Raw genomic sequence first — 8384 nt, 5'->3', positions numbered from 1 at the left:
ATGCAAATAACCCTCAAAATCAACACAATGTGTTCTGAAACTTTTTGTGACTTAAATACCATGTATCTGTGATCAATGACCTATGTAGTTTTGAATCAAATGTAGACCATTAGTGCTACTACTTGAGCTAGACTCCTGCACAGTTAATAATTTTTTAAACATGTTATTTATTTATTTTTAGAGAGAGGAGAAGGGATGAAGAGAGGGAGAAAAACATCAAATGTCAACATGAGAGAGAAACATTGATCAGTTGCCTCTCACATGCCATCAACCCAGGACCTGGACTACAACCCAGGCATGTGCCCTGACCAAGGATAGACCAGCAACTTTTCTGTTCATAGGCTGGCACTCAATCCACTGAGCTACACCAGCAAGGGCTAATTCCTAATTTTTAAAGTGTGTAGTTAATATTATGCATGTAATTGTCCTTTCTTCCATTCTTACCAGTATGCCCATTTGCAAAACAAAAATGTTGGTAATCAGTAATAGAGCTATAAAAGATATTAGCTCTGTGTAGTCATTGACTAATCTTGCTCTAACTTTAAAATTTTGTGACTATTGACTGTGTTGCATTTATCCTAACCTCCCCCCACAAAAGTTATATAGATATTTCAAATATCAACATTACCTTGGTGTATGCATTATTGTTCTTTGTTGCTGCTTTATAACTTTATATTAGAAAAATATGAAATTCTTTGAACAACAAAATAAAATCCCTTTGATCTTAAAAACACACCCCCACACACCCCCACTCCTGTAGCAGGAATTATATAGAAACAGGTATACTTATATTATTTTGATGTTTTTATTAATGTTTCCTAACAATGTACTTCAGAATCAGAATCACTACTTATTCGTTTGCATATAATTCTCCTGATGCTCTTCATCACACATTAGTGATCAGAAATGAGATGTAATTCCCCAATCTCTGCCCACAAGACCTGAGTACGATCCTATTGTAGGTTGAACAGAGTTTTTCCCTAACTCAGAGATTGTGCAAGAATGAAATTCTGTTGTGTTTGACTGAATGTAGATGGGTTGTGGTGTGGTGTATTGAAGGTATTGAATACAACTTACAATGTTGAATTAAAATCTTTATTCTTTTAGTATTTAAAAATGTTTTAAAAATGAGAAGTTACTACACAGAAAATGGAACCCTAAATGAACAATAACTGATCAAGAGATAAGAAAATGCAAACTAAAGCCACAGTGCCTTCCCATGGTACACCACTAGAGTGGCAAAAACCCCTACAACACCACATGTTGATGAGTATGTAGTATAACAGGAACTATTTTACTGCAGGTGGGATTGCCAGTTGATGCCAGCATTTGGAAACTTTCCTTATAAAGTATATGAATGTAATCTACAACCCATGTAAGTGGGCGTGTGGCCTGAGGGACATGAATGCTCACAGCAGCACAACTATGCATAAAGTGAGAAACCACCCAGAAGTCTCTTAACAGTTGAGTGGATAAATTGTGGAATGTTTGTATAAAGAAACATTAAAAAGCAACAAAAATTTTAACAAACTACAGCTTCATACCTCAACATGAATAAATTTAAAAAATAATAAGGTTGAGTGAAAGAAGCACGTCACAGAAGAATATTTACTTTATGATTCTGTGTGTATAGAATTCAGATGGTGAAACTATATTTTTAAAAAGCAAAAATCTAAAAATCATGAAAGCCAAGATAGCTATTTTCTCTGGGGGCAGTTAAAGCACACAGGAAATGTTTTATGTTACTGGATGAGGTAGTAGACTTTGTTCCAGATCAAGGTCTTATAATAAACAAAGTTCTTTTTATAAGTTGGGTTATTACTTCATGGCTTATAGTTTCATGGTTTTATGATTATTGCTTATGTTATGCACATATACATTTTATAGTATCTTCTTTTTTAAATATTCTATTGTTTTGCTGTTACAGTTGTCCCAATTTGTCCCACTTATCCCCCCCAATCAGCACACTCCACTCCCCTAAGGCAATCCCCCCATTTTGTCCATGTCCATGGGTCATGCGTATAAGTTCTTTGGCTACTTCATTTCCTATGTTGTACTTTACATCCCCATGGCTATTCTGTGTCTACCAATTTATACTTCTTAATCCCCTCACCTCTTCACCAATTACCCTAAACCACCCTCCCATCTGGTAACCATCAAAACGCTCTCCATATCCATGATTCTGTCTCTGTTCTTCTTGTTTGCTTAGTTTGTTTTTTAGATTCAATCATTGATAGGTATGTGTTTATTGCCCTTTATTATTTATAGTTTTTATCTTCTTTTTCTTAAATAGTCCCTTTAACATTTCATATAATAATAATTTGGTGATGATGAACTCCTTTGGTTTTTCTTGTCTGCAAAACTCTTTAGCTGCCCTTTATTTCTAAATGATATCTTTGCTGTGTAGAGCAATCTGGGCTATAGGTCTCTGCTTCCCATGACTTTGAACATTTCTTACCAATCCCTTCTAGCCTGCAAAGTTTCTTTAGAGAGATAAGCTGACAGTCTTATGGGAACTCCACTTCATTATGTCTGGGGGAAGGAAGATGGCTGCCTCTCTAGTGGAGAACTAGGTAACTAACTGCTTTTCTCTTGAAGCTTTTAATATTCTCTCTTTATCTTTCACCTTTAGCATTTTAATTAGGATGTGTCTTGGTGTGGACCTCTTTGCATCTATCTTGTTTGGAACTCTCTGTGCTTTTGGACTTGCATGTTTATTTCCTTCACCAAAGTAGGGAAGTTTTCTTTCATTATTTTTTCAATTAAGTTTTCAATTTCTTGCTCTTCCTCTTCTTCTGTCACCCCTATGATGTGAATGTTGAAATGCTTGAAGTTGTCCCAGAGGCTTTTTACACAGCCTTCATGTTTTTGGATTCTTTTTTCTTCTTGTTCTGCTTGGTTGTTTTTTGCTTCCTTATGTTTCATATCATTTAATTGATTCTCATCTTCATCCACTCTACCTTTGATTCCCTATAAATTGTTCATTTCCATTAGTATGCCCTTCATTTCTACCTGGCTCATTTTTATGTTGTTGAAATACTAAGTTCCTTGAGCTACCTTATAACCAGTGTTTTGAGTTTTGCATGTGATAGACTGCTCATCTCCATTTTGTTTTGTTCTTTTTCTGGAGTTTTGATCTGTTCTTTCATTTGGGCCATGTTTCTCTGTCTCCTCACTTTGGCAGTCTCTCTTGTTTGTTTCTATTTATTTGGTAGAGCTTCTATTACTCCCTGGCTTGGTAACATGGTCTATAGGCTGCAGTGGCACGGCCTTACCTATCACCCAAACTGGGCACTCAAGGTACACCTTTCTTGTGGGTTGAGTATACCCTTCTCTTGTACTTGAGCCTCGATTGTTGTTGGCAAGCCTATGGGAGGGAGTTACCAAGGCCAGTCAGCTGCAAGGACTGGCTGTGACCACTGACCACCAACCTCCACTCTCCGTGGAGAATCAGCTGTACTGGGGCAGGGCGGTGGTACTCCAATGTGGTCTGTAACTGCTCACTGGGTATGCAAGCTCTGGAGTTTCCCAGGTGGTGCAGGTCAGGGTCAGCCACCACCTGTGTTCAGCCCAGGGCCACCCAGTGTGAGTTACAAAGCAATCTGCACATGGCTGCCGCTTGTGCTGGATTTGGAGGTTTCCAGGTGGAGCCAAACTAGTATCTAAAGTTGGCTGCTGCTAGTGCCAGGCCTGGAGCTGCTTAGCCAGAGGAATGGGGCTGGGGGTGGGCCCACAAATTGGGTACGGTGGAGCCTCAGGTAAATGCCAGGGCAGGGAAAATAGTGTAAACCAGGTTTATGGAATCTCAGATACGGCTCCCACCTGCCAGTTCTGTGGCTCTATGTGCGCAGGGCTCTGAAAGGCACAATGGCATCTGTCCCTCTTTCTGTCTGGGAGAGACCTGTCTCCTAGCTCTCACTCTGATGCCAGACACTTCAGTTCCTCCCCGTGTGCCACTGGTGCCTTTCAAGCTGCTACCCCAGTGGTGCTGGACCTCAGAGGGAGTGCATCTGAGTAAGTTGGGTGCAGTCCCTTTAAGAGGAATTGCCTGGTAGTCCAGTAGTTTTTTTCACTGACTCCAATCCCACTGGTTTTTACAGCCAAAAGTTATGGGAGCTTATCTTCCTGGCACTGGTACCTTAGACTGGGAGGCCTGGGTTGGGGCTGGCACTCCTCGCTCCTGAGATTCCCTCCCAAATTTTTATGCACCACAAGTGGGTGTGAGAAATGCTTTTTCTGCATCTTTGCGTCTCCACATTACCATGTCTCCTACCCTTCTGGATTGATGTGGTTTAATTAGTTCCATAATTCTCAGATTTCCATTCAGCTCGATTTCTGATGGGTCTGAGTGATCAGTTGCAGTTTTGATGTGCTTGTGTGAGGAGGTAAGCCATGTTTACCAACGCCTCCATCTTGACCGGAAGTCTCCAGTACCTTCTGTATGTATACACATATTTTACAGCACAAAAATGATTTTAAAAGGAAAAAAGGTGAGAAACTCAATATAGTAGAAAGAGTACTGGAATTTGAGCCAAGAGATACTACGATAAATTCAAGTGTTAAAAAGAAAAAGGTTTTCTGTAAACTCTTAGCCACTCAACTATTTAGTAGTAAAAAGAGTATTTGGAGTAAGGGGAAGTTTTTTGTTCTCTAGACCAGCAATTTTCAATTAGTGTGTCACAAAAACTTTAAAACGTGCATTATCTGACTATTTAGTCAGGGCCACTGACCTCCACTCCTTTAAATTTCAATAAAAAAATGAAAATAGCCAACACAAGAGCTGTTCAATGTGAATGAATCAAAATTATACCTTTTTCCCCCCATCAAATCAGCAAAAAAATATTTTTTGATGTGCTGCAGAATTTTAGTAGTTTATGTGTGCCACGAGATGAAAAAGGATGAAAATTGCTGCTCTAGATAGTATCACTGAATAATTTTGAAGTCTGAGAATGCTTTAGTGCCATCACATTGTCTAGGTGTCAAACATCTTCTAAAAACCAGACTCTTCTCAACATTGTTTCCTGTTATCACAACAAATCTAAGAAGTCTGCATGATTATATCAGTCTCACAGAGAAGTAATCTAAGGCTCAAATAGGTTAAATGCCTTGCCCAAATTAATAAAGTAAAAAAAGAGAGACCATATATCAGTGTCCTTTTTTTTTTTTTAATTTTTAGAGAGAGGGAAAGAAAGGAAAAAAGAAACATCCATGTGACAAAGAAATATAGATCGGTTGCTTCTTGTGTGTCCCCAGCTGGAGACCTGGCCCACAACCCAGGCCTGTGCCCTAGCTGGGAATTAAACCAGCAACCCTTTGGTTCACAAGCCAGCACTCAATCCACAGAGCCACACCAGCCAGGGCAAGTGTCTTAAACTTTACTGTGCAGATGAAACTCCTGAAATCTTGTTAAAACACAGAGTCTGATACAGGAGGCCTGAAAATCTTCATTTATAACAAGCTGTCTACTGGTCCACAGACCTACTCTGGAGATCATGAGTTTTGGAGCAACATTTCCTGGAACCCTGATGCCATTATTTTGTAGTTTTGTGTCAAGGAATAATTACATTACTTTTTTTTCATGTGTAAAATAGAGGTGATAAGATTTAGCTCATGGTGTTGTTGTGCTTTTTAAAGTTACAATATTCATGCAGGGTTTAGCACAGTGCCTGGCACTTAGTAAGCATTCGAAAATATTAGTTATTTTTATTAAGTAACATAGAGTTATGCTTCTAATGAGAAGTCTACTGTTACTAAGAGGAGCTAATAAATTATACAAGAGAGGCTTCAGCACAAACATTAGGAAAATTGTCAAGAGAGAATCGTAGCAAGGAACTCTGCCATTCTGACTCCTTATATGCTACTCACATGTCTTGCTAGGTCTTGTCACTTCATGTAACTTTATATAAGAGTACTTAATACACAAACACTTACTTTCCTGGAGAATAATCTCCCTACAATCTCTTATGTGGGAGGAGACAAACTTTTCTGGGAAAACAGCTACAGCTGGGAATCCATCCAATTGTTTAAAACTGCTGATCTAATCCAAATCGACAAATACGTTTTTAATAGAAACCATGTCACATTAAATGAAACCACTGACTAAAGGTATTTTTTGGGAGAAATGAAAATGGAAAGCAATATTAATAACCAGTTTTTCTTTTCCTAACACCCTGTCACAATATTGCTGTCTTCCTCTAATCACCCAGAATCAAGTTATAGCGTGGTCTCCATTCAAGCCTTTCTTTATCCTCTTCCTTTGTTCATTTAGTCAACATAGAGGATTACAGTCACTAAGTTTAGAAGGGATCTTACCACTATCAATAACCCTTGTCTTTGGTCAGTGGAGAAACAAGCTGATTAGCTTCATTATAAATTCACTTTCCAGTGAAAACAAATGTTTGTCCTCATTGTTTAACAAAAATTGTCTGTGTCAATAAAGCAGCTAATTTTACAACTTCCTTTTTTTTTTAATTATTGATTTGTTTTTGGAGAGAGGAAAGCTCAATAGGTCACGAACCCAGAGTGACCCAGGTACCAGGCTACACCAGTAGCAAGGTATCAAACAGACTGTTTACTTGTGAGCTATGAAACTCGATGCTAACTTCTTCCCCAGCTGTCCACCCTGCCATAACAAAACACAGATTGACTGTTGGTCATGCAGATAGCTGTGGTTGAGCTGCAATCAACTGACTATTCACACACCAGAAGCCTTCCTTGAGAAATAAACAAAATCTGCAGTTGCTGAGATTTTTAAAAATCTTACAAAGGTTCATATATTATAAATAAATACTCCTCACAGACATTCTTAGTAAAATTCACTTTGGAGGTTGAAAACCCTTTCAATGTGTAGTCATTGTATTGCAGGCACTTCCCTTCCCATCACCCCAGTCCTCTGCATCATTTCTTGCTGAGTGATGCTGGTAAGCAAAAGCAACTTGATCCCTCCACAGAGCAGTAGAGAAACCTTGTAGAAAATGTCAGAGTGGGAAAAGGAAATGCAAGAAACCTATCTGGAATTAATAAATCGGCTTTCAAAACTCAAAAGAGGGGGGAAAGTGATCCAATTCAGTCAAGGGACAAACAAAACAACCTTTTTGGAGCCTCCAACAAGTACATCTTGTCAGAACGATTAACCTTCATTCCAATCAGACATAGCGACCTCCATTAGTTAGATAATGGAGATGCAAACAGGTTCTGTGTCCTTATTTTCTGGCCAATTGCACAGCCCTATTTTCCTCTGTGTTCAATAGAAGTGACCTAAAAGCTTTTGAGACACCTGTCAACTGCGTATCTAGATATAATAGCCCTAAAAAATTTTGAAGTTCTCACATTTCTTTGTGGGGAAAATATCCTGCAGCCAAGGGTACTGTTTTAGCTATAATCTAAAGTAAAAGATAAAGCCCTCGTGGGGTGGCTCAGTCGGCTAAAGTGCCATCCCATACACCAAAAGGTTGTGGGTTCAATTTCGGTCAGGGCACATGCCTGGGTTACTGGTTTCATCCTGGGTGGTGTGTATATACGAGACAACCAATCAACATTTCTCTCTCCCTCCCCTCCCCTGTATTCCTCTCGTTCCAAAATCAATAAACACATTCTCCTCTGAGAGGGTTTTTTTTTTTTTTTTTTTTTTTTTTTTATGTCTTTAAGTAGAAAGAAAAAGCAAATTTGGCATTTGAAGTGGATTTGCCCTTTCAGACAATAACTAATTCAGTTCATTTTCTAATTAAGGCTAAACTCATTGTGGGTGGGACTTTTTCTACAATGGACTTTGTATTTTTGTTTGCATAATTTTGTGAGTGAAACAGAACTTTTCCAGTTAAGATATATATATATAAATGAGGTCTGTCTGGAAAAAGTCCAACCATTGTTGATGTAATGAGACTGGTTTGCATGACATCAATGCAACCTGGCAGCCAAGAAGACTGGACTGGAATGCACATGTGTGAACAATGCTGACTTCACTATACTAGTGAGTGGGGGTCATAGACTTCGTTGAGTGAGCATGTGTACTGTGTGGCTGTCACATTCAAAATGATTGAGCAAGTAGAGCAACAAAACTGCATCAAATATTGTGTTAAGCTTGAACATTCCACCTCAGGAACTATTCAGATGGTTCAGAAGGCCACAGCTATGGGCAACTGGTCATTAGCAGCTTAACTATGACAATGTGCCCGCTCATGCATCACATCTGGTGCAGTGTTTTGGAGAAACATCAAATCATCCAGGTGACTCAGCCCTGCTACAGCCTAGATTTGGCACCCTGTGACTTCCGGATTTTCCCAAAACTAAAATCACCTTTGAAAGGGAAGAGATTTCAGACCATTGATGAGATTCAGGAAAATACAACAGGGACAGCTGATGGTGATCAGGAAAACTGTGAGGTG

This window comes from Furipterus horrens, unplaced genomic scaffold (genome assembly GCF_987537825.1).
Source record: "Furipterus horrens unplaced genomic scaffold, mFurHor1.1.pri manual_scaffold_1, whole genome shotgun sequence".
Lineage (NCBI taxonomy): Eukaryota > Metazoa > Chordata > Mammalia > Chiroptera > Furipteridae > Furipterus > Furipterus horrens.
The sequence above is the reverse complement of the archived record's forward strand: the minus strand, read 5'-3'. Positions refer to the sequence as shown.